This window comes from Hypanus sabinus, chromosome 6, assembly GCF_030144855.1.
Source record: "Hypanus sabinus isolate sHypSab1 chromosome 6, sHypSab1.hap1, whole genome shotgun sequence".
Lineage (NCBI taxonomy): Eukaryota > Metazoa > Chordata > Chondrichthyes > Myliobatiformes > Dasyatidae > Hypanus > Hypanus sabinus.
Genome location: NC_082711.1, coordinates 47,052,536 through 47,067,537, shown reverse-complemented (window position 1 = coordinate 47,067,537; position 15,002 = coordinate 47,052,536). Strand labels below are relative to the sequence as shown.

At 40.2% G+C, this 15,002-nt stretch overlaps 1 protein-coding gene across 1 annotated transcript in view; it reads left to right on the top strand.

Annotated features, from left to right (window-relative positions):
• The window catches only part of myo3a (myosin IIIA), a 243,667-nt gene that overhangs the window by 26,562 nt on the left and 202,103 nt on the right, over positions 1-15,002 (top strand). The gene's annotated exons all lie outside the window — the stretch shown is intronic.

Genomic DNA, 15,002 nt, shown 5'->3' with positions numbered 1-15,002 from the left:
TGGGCTGACTCCTGTCCTAATATGACCCTATGAGTCTATAAAGCACTAAAGAGAATCAGGGAAAACTTTGCACAAAAAAGAAGCTGAACAACCCCTACACATAAATTTGGATAAGTGATCAATTTTGCTTCTGTACAAAATAAATTATGGGGATACTCAGTAGGTCAGGCAGCTTCAGAGGAGACAAACATAGTGGAGTTGCACTGGGATTTCTGCTGTTTGTGATGTTTACAAATTACTTGGGTGTAAATGTAGATGGGTGGGTTAGTAAGTTTGCAGACAAAAAGAAAATTTGTGGTGTTCTGAATAGTGTAAAAGATTGGCAAAAAATACAATGGAATATAGATCAGTTGCTGATATGGGCAGAGAATTAGCAGATGGAGCTTAACTCAGCTAAATGTTGCACCTTGGTAGGTCAAACATAAAGAGACGATGCACTGCTAAGAACTACACCATTAACAGTGTTGATGAGCAGAGGGATCTTGAGGTCCAGTTTCATACCTTTCTGAAAGTGGCTACACAGGATGATAGGGTGGTTAAGAAAGGCATATGACATGGTTGCCTTTATTAGTTGAAGCATTGAGTTCAGAAGTTAGGAAGTTATGTTGCAGCTTTATAAAACTCTAGTTACGCTGCATCTGAAGTATTGCATGCAGTTCTGGTTGCCCCGTTATAGAAAGGATGTTGAGGAGAAGTTGAAGAGGTTTACCGGGACATTGCCTGGACTAGAGGGAATGTGTTAAAATGAGAGCTTGGGCAAACTAGGGTTGTTTTCTCAGGAGTGGTGGAGGCTGAGGGAAGATCTGTTAAAAGTTTAGGATTATGAGAGACATAGATAAAATAGACAGATTGAAATATCTCATGCCAGAGGAATTGTATTTAAGGAGAAAGGGGTAATTTTGAATTGGGCATAAGGGGCAAGTTTCTTTATACAGAGAGGGTTGGGTGTCCGTAAAGCACGGCTTGGTGGGGTGGTAGAGGTAGCTACATTACAGACAATTAGGAGATGAATATGAGGGAATTGGAAGAATATGCAAATTGTGATGGCAGAAGGGATTGGTTTAGTTGCCCATTTGGTTACTAATTTAATTGGTTTGACACATCATTGTGGGCAGAAGAGCCTTTTCTTCTGCTGTGCTGGCCTATTTTCTATGTCTTTAAAGTTTCAGATCAATGTCCTTTCATCATTTACAGTTTTTTAATGCTTTTTATTTGCTGTTTACGTCTCACTTATTTGTCTATACTTGCATGGACCATTTGATGGGTTTATCATTTCAATTATATCTTGAAGAATTGGAATATTTGATATCTGTCTACTCTGAGCTGCTTTATTTTATTCAGGGGAGCAAAAGGGACTTTCCAGTTAGTCTGTGCATGGCCAACAGAAACAGCACAGTTAATATTGCAGCCCTCTCACTATTCAACAATCCCTCAATGATGCAATCCAAGTAGTTGAGCAGCTTAACTGCTCAAATTTCAGAAAACATGTCACCGATAATAAACCTGATTGTGACTTGCAGGCAGTTTGTGAGTATTTGATTAAAAACTCAAAGCATAATTGAAACACATGGAACCATCTACCTTCAGAGGCAGCACTTTGAAGGAAAGAACTAAAGTAAAGAAAATTGAAAAGTACACAGAAACAGTATGTGTTTGATTCCCTCAGACTAATTTCAAGAGGGGGAATGGGATAAGCATAACAAGGTTTAAATTTTGCCCTAGCCTAGAAGATGGTGATGATTTGGAGAGCTGATGGTATTATGGAAAATGCATTTCATGCACCACCATGTTTTCATGTCCATTAATTCTAATGAAAGGAAACAGAGACTCTGCCTTGGATTTATCTGAATGTTGCAACAAAATGAAAAAAGCCAAGCTGTCATCAGAAAACTACTAACTATACCTAAAATTTCCATATGGAAAACAAGTCAGTGGATCTTATGTGCTGATATACAATACCTATAGCAAGTATTCCCTCTCCCTAATCCCCTCCACCCCCAGAAGCTTTCATGTTTTATTGTTTTACAACTTTGAATCACAATGGATTTAATTTGGCTTTTTTGACACTGTTCAACAGAAAAGAAACTTTCATCTCAAAGGGAAAACAAATTTCTGCAAATTGGTCTAAATTTATTATGAATTATTAAAACAAAATAATTGATAACATAAATACTGACTTGTAGGGGCGAGTAATTATCAGATGCACCTTTGGCAGCAATTATAGCCTTGAGTCTGCGTGGATAGGTCTCTATCAGCTTTGCACATCCGGATACTGTAGGTTCTTCCCATTCTTTTTAACAAAACTGCTCAAGCTCTGTCAGATTGCATGGGGATCATGAGTGAACAGTCCTTTTCAAGTCCAGTCACAAATTCTCAGTTGGATTGAGGTCTGGACTCTGACTTGGCTATTCCAGGGCATTAACTTTGTTTTTAAGTCATTTGCTTTAGTTTTGTGCTTGGGACCATTGTCCTGCTGGAAAACAAATCTTTTCCCAAGTCACAGTTCTTTTGCAGAACGCACCAGGTTTTCCTCCAGAATTTCCCTGTACTTTGCTGCATTCATTTTATCCTCTAATTCCACAAGCTTTCCAGGGCCTGCTGCAGTGAAGCCTCCCCACAGTATGATGTAGCCACCATCATGCTTCACGGTAGGGATGGTGTGTTTTTGATGATGTGCAGTGTCTGGCTTACATCAAACATAGCATTTAGTCTGATGGCCAAAGAGCTCAACTTTGGTTTAATCAGACCATATAACCTTCTTCCAGCTGACTTCAGGCAAATTTTAGCCAAGATTTCATGTGAGTCCCTCCCCCACCCCCCCCACCAACAATGGCTTTCTCTTTGTCACTCTTCCATAAAGCTGCCACTGGTGAAGCACCCGGGCAACAGTTGTTGTATGCGCAGTCTCTCCCATCTCAGCCACTGAAGCTTGTAACTCCTCCAGAGTTGTCACAGATCTCTTGGTGGCCTCCCTCACTAGTCCCCTTCTTGCACGGTCACTCAGTTTTTGAGGACGACCTGCTCTGGGCAGATTTACATCTGTGCCATATTCTTTCTATTTCATGATGATTGACTTAACTGTACTCCAAGGGATCTTCAGTGACTTGGAAATTTTCTTGTATCCATTTCCTGATTTGTGCTTTTCAACAACTTTTTTGAGAAGTTGCTTGGAGTGTTCTTTTGTCTTCATGGTGTGGTTTTTGCCAGGACACTGATGTACCAGCTGTTGGACCACCTTCTTCTGACTTTTAATGATGATTGGCAGTCCAACTTAAAGGTGCATTACCACCACCAACTGGACTGGAGTGGGGTGCAGAGAGTTGGGAAATAATTCTTGCTCTTTATCTTATGAAAACCAAATTACTCTAGAAAACCCTATAGATTGTAAATAATGAAAAACAATATTGTGAATTAAATTAAAGTCACCTCCATAACTTGAAGTTTTTAAATAAAAACTATCAACCCACAAAGATAGTACAAAAAAGCTGGATGAACTCAGCAGGTCGGGCAGCATCCATTGAAAGGTGTAGTCAATGTTTCGGGTCGAGACCCTTTGTCAGGACTCCTGATGAAGGGTCTCGACCCAAAATGTTGACTGCTCCTTTCAATGGATGCTGCCCAACCTGCTGGGTTCATCCAACTTTTTTGTACGTCTTGATTTGTCCACGGCATCTGCAGTGCACTTTGTGTTAACCCACAAAGATAATAGTGCAGCCTGCATTTGCTTTCTTTCAACCTTACATTGTAAAAGAATTGTTCAACTGTTTCATAATGATGACAACTACACACCTCGATGTGATGTTTTCCAACAAGTTACAAGGTATAAATATAGTATGCCCAATTCTAAGTTGAGCCAATATAATTCCTTCCCTTCTTGTCTTACCCCCTTCTCCCATCAATCCAACAGTTTTGTGTATTCTGTACAGGTGTCTCCCCTTATGTCCATTATCCCACAAGTCTTGCCTCAATTCAGTTATTCTTGGTCCCACCAGCCTCTTAGCTTCTGCTTTACTAATTGGAAGGTCTATATCCACAGTTGAAGTTTTAACAGCTTTTTTGGCCAAGCAAACAACCTGCTCATTTCCCTCAACACCTCTATGTGTAGGGACCCACAAGAAGCAGAAATGTAAACCAACACTTGGATTCTGAAATAATGTTTAAAGAACTTCCAGCAGTAAATCTGACTTATTGCTCAATGACCCGTTTTAAGACTAGTCAAAACTGAAAAACAATCTGAACTAATTACAACCTTACAAGGACCAGTTTCCTACACCCACTGTAAGCCCAGAAGGATGGCAACCAATTCTGCATTACATACTGATAAATGGTTAGTAAGAAGTTTCTTTATTGTTATCAGGCACAAAACCAGTCACTCCAACATTCCCAGTTAAATTATCTTTGGATCCATCAGTAAAAAGTGTTAACACATCACAATAATTTTCCTTAACATATTGATGAACCAACAGTCTCTCAGGCATATCTGCAAATCATGCAACCTAAAATCAACTAAAGTCATTGGAGAAAAACACAGTGGGGCTACTGAAAAAGCTACAGCATAATCCAGCAAATCCATATTTCTAGCCTGATTAGAGCCCAGCCACCCAAAACTAAAAACACCCTTCTTGTGATGTTCCCAATAGTCTTCCAACACACTTTTAACAGGGTGAACATTTCTCTGCCCCCTTCAAATTAATCCAGTATGTCAACATCAACCTCAACCTCTGCAACTGTAAGGATAATTGTCCCATTTCAACCAGTAAAACCGAAACAGGAGATGACCTTACTGCACCACAACACATCTTAAAGCCTCTGCTTGTATCACATCTGTGTCACAATCTACAGACCACAATCTGTGCAAATTGGTGATAACATATCCTCCTCACTGACAATCAACACTGGTGCACCTCAGGGGTGCCCTACCCTCTATATACACATGGCTGTGTGGCTAGGCATAGCTCAAATACCATCTATAAATTTGCCGATGATACAGCCATTGTTGGTAGAATCTCAGGTTGTGATGAGAGGGTGTAGATATGCCAACTAGTGGAATGGTGCCGCAGCAACAACCTGGCACTCAATATCAGTAAGATGAAAGAGCTGATTTTAGACTTCAGGAAGGGTAAAATGATGGAACACATACCAATCCACAAAGGGATCAGAAGTGGAGAGAGCGAGCAGCTTCAAGTTCCTGAGTGTCAAGATCTCTGAGGATCTAACCTGGTCTCATCATATCAATATAGTTATAAAGAAGACAATACAGTGGCTATAGTTTATTAGCAGTTTGAAGAATTTGGCATGTCAACAAATACACTCAAAAACTTCTATAGTTGTACCATGGAGAGCATTCTGACAGGCTGCATCACTGTCTGGTATGGGGGCTACTACACAGGACCAAAAGAAGTTGCAGAAGGTTATAAATCTAGTCAGCTCCATCTTGGGTAAAGTACCCAGGACATCTTTAGGGAGCAGTGTCTCAGAAAGGCAGCGTCCATAACTAAAGACCTCTAGCACCTGGAGCATGCCCTTTTCTCACTGTTACCATCAGGTAGGAGGTACAGAAGCCTGAAGCCACACACTCAGCGATTCAGGAACAGCTTCTTCCCCTCTGCCATCTGATTCCTAAACGGACATTGAAGCTTTAGATACTACCTCACTTTTTTTAAAAAATATACAGTATTTCTGTTTTTGCACATCTTTTTCATCTATTCAATATATGTAATTGACTTAATTGGTGATTTATTATTTTTATTTTATTACTTTTTTTTCTTCCTGCTAGATTATGTATTGCATTGAACTGCTGCTGCTAAGTTAACAAATTTCACATCACATGCAGGTGATAATAAACCTGATTCTGATTCTGATCAAAGCATTTTTAATTTGAAGAAGAAGCTGATCCACAAACCACACAGCTATAATTAAGTACAGATCTAATTAAACAAATATAAGTGGTCAGAGATTTTCGTGTAACACCCCAGGAATACCCACATTAACACCCAAGATATTTAATTCCCCTTTACATTTGTCAATTGTTTTACTGGTATGGTGCTTCCATGTCAGCTTATTATCCAGCCACATGCCGAGAAATCTTATCACTGACATTTCAAGAGTTTGACCATACAATTTCAGATCTTGCCAGTCTACTGATCCTTCATAAAACATAAAACTTGTGTTTTAGCTACGAAAACCATAAAACCCATCTAGTTGCCCACTGTTTAACCTTATTAATTGCTAATTGCATCCTATATATAGTTAAATAGAACTTTCCACATCTGATCCTAAAGCTCCATCATCTGCAAAAAGTGATTTACCCACCCCAGTACCTAACTCAGAGAAAATATCATTAACCATAATATTATTTAATAAAGGACTACAAATACTGCCTTTTGTGGTCCCATTCTCTATCTTATAGAAGCATGAATATACCTTATGTGCATCAACCATCCAAAATAAAAACTCAAAAAATTACATAGCCTTCCTCACTTAATTTCCATAATTTAATCAAAAGACCCTTCCTCCATAACATATTATATGCTTTTTCAATATAAAAAACTGCTATTACAACTTCTTTATTTACTGCACCTTCCTAATATCTTTCAAACATAAAACTGAATCCAATATCATTCTACCCTTCTGAAATTTGCTCTGATAAAACGCTCTACGCATTTTCCAAAATACAATTGACCTCTTCTATTACCATATGTTCCAGAAGTTTACACAAATATGTTATTAATGATATTGGTCGATAAGTTGAAGGACCTGACGGGGTGTTATTACTGTCATTTTCCATGAGGGGGGAATCTGGCCTAAACTCCAAATATGATTTAAAAAATTTAATATTCTCACGAGTTTTCAGCCCACATATTTAAACATACAATAGTATACATCATCCTTTCCTGGAGGCTTCTGACCTGCACTATTAATAGCTTTTTTAAATTTACACATAGAAACTCTACATCACTAATACTGTCATTGCCTCAGCTGGCTTCCAACACATCAGGGTATTCACTTAGAGCCTTAACCCTACATTGTTTAGCCTCTTTGCTTGAATTATCTTGATTATGAATTGCAGCAAATGACTGAGCCAGTAACTCGACCTTCTCTGTTTCAGTAACAATCATATAACCTTCTTTGGAATGTTATCTGCCCCGTGAGTCAACCCTGCTTTCTCAATCATTCCCCAAACATCTCCAAGTTTAGTATCGCTTCCAACATTGTCACAAGATGACCTCCAGTAAACTTTTTTTTCACAGTTTTCACCATCTTTCTCACCACGGTATGTGCCCCTTTAAGCTTAAAAAGGCCACTTGGAGAGTGATACTTCCTAATTTTCCTAAAGCCTTATTTCTCTCCCCAGTTTTTCTGCATGTTCCTCAGTCCGCCATTGTACAGCCTTTCACCTATTAATGCCCTTTTTCATATGAATCACTTCTACGGTAGTTTGAGGAATAACATGACATAACCTCTCATTCGGAAGTCCGCATCATCCTCAATGTTCATCCATGACAGATGTTCATCACACAAAACCTTAAACTTCTTCCAATTTGCTTTACCAAAATTCCACTTCCTAAAAGTGGCCTTCTGTCCCCTATACAAATCCAAACACAAGCTTATAAATGATCACTCTCCTACATCTCCGATGACATCCCATTCATTCACTCCAGCCAGAATGTTCCAAACTAAAGTTAAATCTATAGCAGTTTCAGAATATTATGAACATTAAACCTCGTATCCCTCCCATCATTAAGCCATACAAGATGGGAAATATCTAAGAATCCTTTTACAATCAAATCATTACCATCATTCCATGGACAACCCCACAGTGAACTATGAGTTAAATCCTCCACATGATACAACCTTTAGTGAACTAGAACCACATACAGTATACTTTCCAATAAATCACTTGAAAGCTTTCCACAATGGTTGTAAAAATTTACCACTCCAATACCCCTAAAAGTTGAATCAAATACTTCAACTACAAGTGCCTCATACACTCATTCACATCCACAACTCAATATCCCACCCCTTTCTTTATAAAACTTGCAACACCAACTACCTCTAGCAACTTCCTTATCATGTCTAATTACAAAACAATCCTCCAAAGAAAAAAAAGTGGGAACAACCAGGTTTCCTGGATACATATATTGGGTGGATTTGAGAAATAGGAAATGAACTTCTTAACGTCCTGGTCATTAGAAATCAGGCTTCTCAGATTCCACTGCAATATTCTTAATCCCATGATGTACCTTCACAAAGAGACTGAACTACAGTTACCCCATCCATCAGAGCTTCATTTACAGCTTTCCACATGACACCAGTCACTTTTCAGCAGCATCCACAGTAATTTTAATTTTCTCAGTACAGCTAGATCTCTGAGTAGCACAAGTCACCACATCTGTTATAAACACCACATACTTCATTTTATCAACTAGTAAGGTATCTTCTGTAAGAATTATGATGCCAACGTATAGCCTCTGACTTCACATTCTGAACTCTGACTGGTAATATTTTATCAACATTCAGTTTAACTTTTTGCAAGGCCTCTGCATATGACACACCTAACTATACTTTAAACTGTTGAACTTCAGCTGCCTTCTTAAGCACTTCACATCCTCTATAAGCTACACTATGTTCTCTTCCAATAGGTTTCAATAGGTACGTATAATGTCAGATAAATGTATACAATGTACATCCTGAAATTCTTTTTCACAATTACAATTAAACTTTACACCTTCACAATCTTCATACCTATGTTTCCACCCCCTCCCACACTTACTACATACTAGTTTCCCACCACCTACTACCCCAGCATGCCCAAACCTGTGACATTTATAACATCTAAGTGGGAGGTAGAATACAAGCTCATACATCATAACTAACATACCCCAAACTAACTTTATCAGGGAGCTTCACCTCATCAAATACATCAGTACAAATAAACTGTCCATCCTTTCCCATTTCTGACTACTTGTAATCTCTTTACCTCCTTAGCCTTGCCCCCCAATAACTGAGATTTAACCTTTTCTATTTAAATCTCCATCAGAACACCTGTTATAACTCTCCTAATACTTCTATTTTCATTGGGCTCCATAGATACAAACTTTCTGCCAAGTAAAGTCTTCATATGTAATGCCTTCTCATACTGTTTCTTACCCTTACAATTAACCCATTACCTTCTCCTAAAGTACAAGCACAATCTGTATTCCCTATAGCCTATTTTAACTCTCCAGTTAATTTAATGGGATTAATAGAAGAAGGCTGTTCCAGGTCAAATATAAACAATACCTTGAATTCTTCTTTACTTTTTTTTTCAAAATATCCCACCCTTCCTCTCCATCACTTGAAATCATCCCAATATTATGTTTCTTTTTCCATTTTCCAAATCCAGATTCATTTCAACTTTCTCCTGCCAATCCACACACACACCCGTACCTTCCATTTGCAATTCCTTTTCCAGATCCTCCCCCCCCCACCTGAACATACACTATCTCCCAACATCCCTACACCATTCACAGCCAGCACCACCAACCAACAACCATCACTCCTCCAAGCCCACAAGCCTTCCCGAGCTCTCTCAACCAGCTAGCCCACAGTGTTCTCTTGAAATGCAACTGGAACTTCCAGATACAGGTGTATTTTTACTACGATCAATTGATACACCTTAACTGCACACAGATGATCTCCGGTTAACTAATCATATGACTTCTAAAACCAGTTGGCTACACCAGTGATGATTTGATGTGTCATACTAAATTATTTTGTGTTTTATATTGGTAATTAATTTAGATCACTTGTAGAGATTTGGTTTCACTTTTATGGTTGACCAGTGTCAAAAAAAGGCAAATTAAATGCACTGTGATTCAATGCTGTAAAACAATAAAACACGAAAACTTCCAATGGGGGTGAAGACTTTTTGTAGGCACTGTATAGCAAAATCTTTCTGATGTGTAGGTGTATTTTTCTGATCAATAATTTCAATAAAATAAGTAGATTATTTCATAAGAAGTAAACGCTAATGTGTATGTTGAATTAAATAACAGATTATGTATGAAAGTGTGAGGGTAATACAGTTATAAATAGATTTCAGTTCACACTTGAACTATTGATTCCAGATTCTAGGTGACCTTGCTTAATGAGTTATCACTTATAAGTACTGGTATCATGAAATACTGTTAGTTTGCCTAGGTAGCAGAGATGATACAGGGAGAATGGATCAGGATTTCAGGTGAGCACTAATCAAGTGTTCAGAAGTAAATTAAAGGCTAAATAATCCAAAATGTGGATGGGGAGAGGATCAGGAAGTAGGTAGAGAGAATGTTTGGAGCGATGATTTTTTTGAATCTGAATTCCTGACTTGTACTCTAGAACATAACTGTTCAGCCTTTTTTTATCCCTCTCCCCCAACATGCATTCATTAGCCTATCATCCTTTCCTCCACCCCCCCCCACTCATTTTGTTCCACCTATCATCTTCCAGCCTTCCTTCGACCTCCCCTACCCTTTCCTGCCCATTCCATGTTTATTGGTAATTTTCCTCTTCCCTCTCTGTCCTGATGAAAAGCCTTGATCCAAAACACTTTGCCTCCAGAGATGCCACTTCATCTATTGAATCCTTCCAAGTTTCTGTTTCTTGTCCCAGATTCAAGAATCTGCTCTCCCTTTTCTTATTCAGCATATAATATTAGATGTGTAAGAATTGCCTAATGGTAAATTCCACCTGCTACACTTTACCATCATCTGCTTTTATGCATCAGCAAACACTGAAACTCCTTCATTTGCTGTTTGAAAGGACTGAGAAAGTCCACTGTATAAATTAACATCAGAAGGGTGCTCAGAAATAACATTGTCACAGCTGCATTATAAAATATGCCAAACAGCAGCTTTTTTAAAAATCTAGTCAGCATGTCTATTTTAACAGCTGATCAAGCATGGAAGCAAATATCTAACCCTTTCATTTTAATCCTATGTTTCTGCGGGAGATCCATGTACTAATTCACACTAGTTTTCAATAAAAATGTAAGGTTTTGTGACCAGATAAGGTGGGTGGGCACAGTCTTTTTCTCAGAGTAGGGAACTCTTAAACTGGAGGATATAGTTTGAAGGAGGAAGAAGTTCTTAAATGTAGGGATAGGCAACCATGGCTGACAAGGGAAATTAAGGACTGCATAAAAACCAAGCAAAGGGCATATAAGGAAGCAAAAGTGAGTGGGAAGTTGGATGATTGGGAAGCTTTTAAAATCCAACAAAAGGCAACTAAAAAAGCTATAAGAAGGGAAAAGATTAAATATAAGGCCGACTAGCCAATAATATAAAGCAGGATATCAAAAGTTTTTCAGTTATATGTAAAGAATAAAAGGAAGGTGAGAGTTGACATTGGACTACTGAAAAATGATGCTGGTGAGGTAGTAATGGGAGACAAAGAAATGTCAGATGAACTTAATGGGTACTTTGCATCTGTCTTCACTGTGAAGACACTAGCAGTGTGCTTGAGGTGCATGAGTGTCAGGGTTCAGGATTGAATGACATTGCTATAACAAAGTAAAACGTGCTGGACAAACTCAATGTTCTTAATGTGGATAAATCACTTAGGCCAGGTGGACTACATCCCAGGGTCCTGGGAGAGGTTGCTGTGGAAATAACAGATGCATTGGTCATGAGCTTTCAAGAATCATTTGATTCTGGTAATCCTGGAGGACTGGACGATTGCAAATGTCACTCCAATCTGCAAAGGGAGGAAGGTAAAAGAAGGGAAATTATAGGCCAGTTAGCCTAACTTCAGTGGCTGGGAAAGTGTTGGAGTCTACTATTAAGGATGAGGTTTCGAGGTAAATGGTGACTAATGATAAAATAAGTTGAAGTCAGCATAGCTTCTGTAAAAGGAATTCTTGCCTGACAAATCTGTCAGAGTTCTTCATGAAGTAACAAGCAGGGTGGACTAAGGAGTGGTAGTGGATGTTATTTACTTGGATTTTCAGAAGATATACGATAATTTGCCACATATGAGACTGCTTTGCAAGATTAAATTCTATGTTGTTACAGAAAAGATACTGGCATGGCTGACAGGCAGGAGGCAGTGAGTGGGAATAAAGGGGGCCCTTTCTGGTTGGCTGCCAGTGACTAGTGGTGTTCCTCAGGGGTCAGTATTGGGACTGCTACTTTTCACATTGTTTGTCACTGATTTAGATAGTGGAATTGATGGCTTTGTGGCAAAGTTTGCAGATGATGTTAAGACAGGAGGAGGGGTAGTTAGTACTGAGGAAGCAATGCAATTGCAGCAGGACTTTGACAAATTGGAAGAATGGGCAAAAAAGTGGCAGATGGAATACAGTCATGGGAGATGTACAATAATGCATTTTGGTAAAAGGGACAATAATGCAGACTATTATATAAATGGAGAGAAGGTTCAAACATTAGAGGTGCAGAGGGACTTAGGAGTCCTTGTGCAAGACTTCCAGAAGGTTAATTTACAGGTTGAGTCTGTGGTAAAGAAGGCAAATGCAATGTTGGCATTTATTTCAAGTGAAAAAGAATATAAAAACAAGGAGATAATCCTGAGCCTTTAAACGACACTAGTCAGGCCACACTTGGAGTACCCTGCAACTCCTGTTTCTACCTCCTACCCAAAGTCCAGGTAGACCCATTGTTTCAACTTGTTCCTGCCCCACTGAACTCATATCTGAATACCTTGACTCTGCTTTTTCCGCCCTAGTTCAGTCCCTTCCCAGCTACATCCATGACATCTCACGTGCTCTTGATCTTTTCAAGGATTTCAGGTTCACTGGCCCCCATTATCTTATCTTTACTATGGATGTCCAGTCCCTATACACCTCCATCCCCCACCAGGAAGGCCTTAAAGTTTGTTTCTTTCTGGATACCAGTCCCAACCAGTTCCCCTCCACCACCACTCTCCTCCGACTAGCAGAACTTGCCCTCACTCTAAATAATTTCTTCTTTGGGTCCTTCCACTTCCTTCAAGCAAAAGGGGTAGCCATTGGCACTCACATGGGTCCCAGCTATGCCTGCATGTTGGCTTCGTGGAACAATCTATGTTGCAAGCCTACACTGGTGACCATCCCACTCTTTTCCTATGCTACATTGACAACTGCATTGGTGCTGCTTCCTGCACCCATGCTGAACTCGTTGATTTCATCCACTTTGCCTCCAACTTCCACCCGGCCCTCAGATTCACCTGGTCCATTTCCGACATTTCCCTTCCCTTTCTCAATCTCACTGTCTCTAACTCCGAAGACAGCTTATCCACCAATGTCTATTATAAACATTGACTGTCACAGCTACCTGAACTATACCTAGTCCCTCACCGCTACTTGTAAAAACGCAATCCTCTTCTTTCAACTCCTCCATCTTTGCTGCATCTGCTCTCAGGATGAGCTGTCCTCCTTTTTCAAAGAAAGGGGCTTCCCTTCCTCCACCATCAATGCTGCCCTCAACTGCATCTCATCCATTTCACGCATGTAAGCTCTTACTCCATCCTCCCACCACGCTACCAAGGATAGGGCTCCTCTTGTCCCCACGTACCTCCATGTCCAGCACATAATTCTCCAAAACTTCTGCCACCTCCAACTGGATCTCACCATCAAACACATTTTTCCCTTCCACCCATATTCTCCTTTCTGCAGAGATCACTTGCTAAGCGACTCCCTTGCCCGTTCGTCCCTCCCCACTGATTTCCCTCCTGGCACTTATCCTTGCAAGAGGAACAAGTGCTACACCTGCCCCTACACCTCCTCCCTCAGTACCATTTAGGGACGCAAACAGACCTTCCAGGTGAGGCTACACTTCACCTGTGAATCTGTTGGGGTCATATACTGTGTTCAGTGATTCCAGTGTGCCTTCTTGTATGTTAGCGAGACCCGACGTAGATTGGGGGATCGCTTCGCCGAGATCTATGCTCCGTCTGCCAGAACAAGCGGGATCTCCCAGTGGCCACCCATTTTAATTCCACTTCCCATTCCCATTCCGATATGTCCATCTATGGCCTCCTGCATCATCAGGATAAGGTCACACTTAGACTGGAGAAACAACACCTTATATTCTATTTAGGTAGGTTCCAACCTGATGGCATGAACATCAATTTCTCAAACTTTCAGTAATGCCTCCACCACCACCCCTCACCATTTCCCATCGTTTTGTCGCTCTCTTGTGTTATCTCCTTGCCCACCCATTGCCTCCCTCTGGTGCTGCTCCCCCTCCCCCCTTTCTTCTTACTTCCATGGCCTTCTGTCTCTTTCATCAATCAACTTCCTCACTCATTGCTTCATCACTCCCCCTCCAAGTTTCACCTATCACCTGGCATTTTTCTCTCCCCTCCCCGCACCTTTCAAATCTACTTCTGAGCATTTTTTCTCCAGTCCTGCTGAAGGGTTTCTGCCTGAAACGTCGACTGTTCTTCTTCCCATAGATGCTAACTGGCCCGCCGAGTTCCTCCAGCATTTTGTGTGTGTTGCTCGGATTTCCAGCATCTGCAGACTTTCTCTTGCTTGGAGTATTGTCAACAGTTTTGGGTCCCACAATTCAGAAAGGATGTGTTATCAATGGAGAGAGTCCAGAGGAGGTTCACAAGGATGATTCTGGAAATGAAGGGGTTAACATATGAGGGGGCACTTGGCAGCTTTGGACCTGTACTCACTGGAATTTAGAAGAAAGCGGGGTTATCTCATTGAAACCTACTGAATGTTGAAAGGACTAGTTAGGATGGATGTTGAGAGGATGTTTCCTTTGGTGGGGGTATCCAGAACTAGAGGGCACAGCCTCAAATTTGAAAGGCGACCCTTTAGAACAGAGGTAAGGACGAGTTTTTTTTTAGCTAGAGAGTAGTAAATCTGTAGAATTCTCTGCCACAGACTGCAGTGGAGCCAAGTCCATGGGTATATTTAAGGCAAAAGTCAATTGTTTCCTGATCGGTCAGGGCATCAAAGGATATGGTGAGAAGCCAGGTGTATGGGCTTGAGTGGGATCCGGAATCAGCCATGATGGAATAGTGGAGCA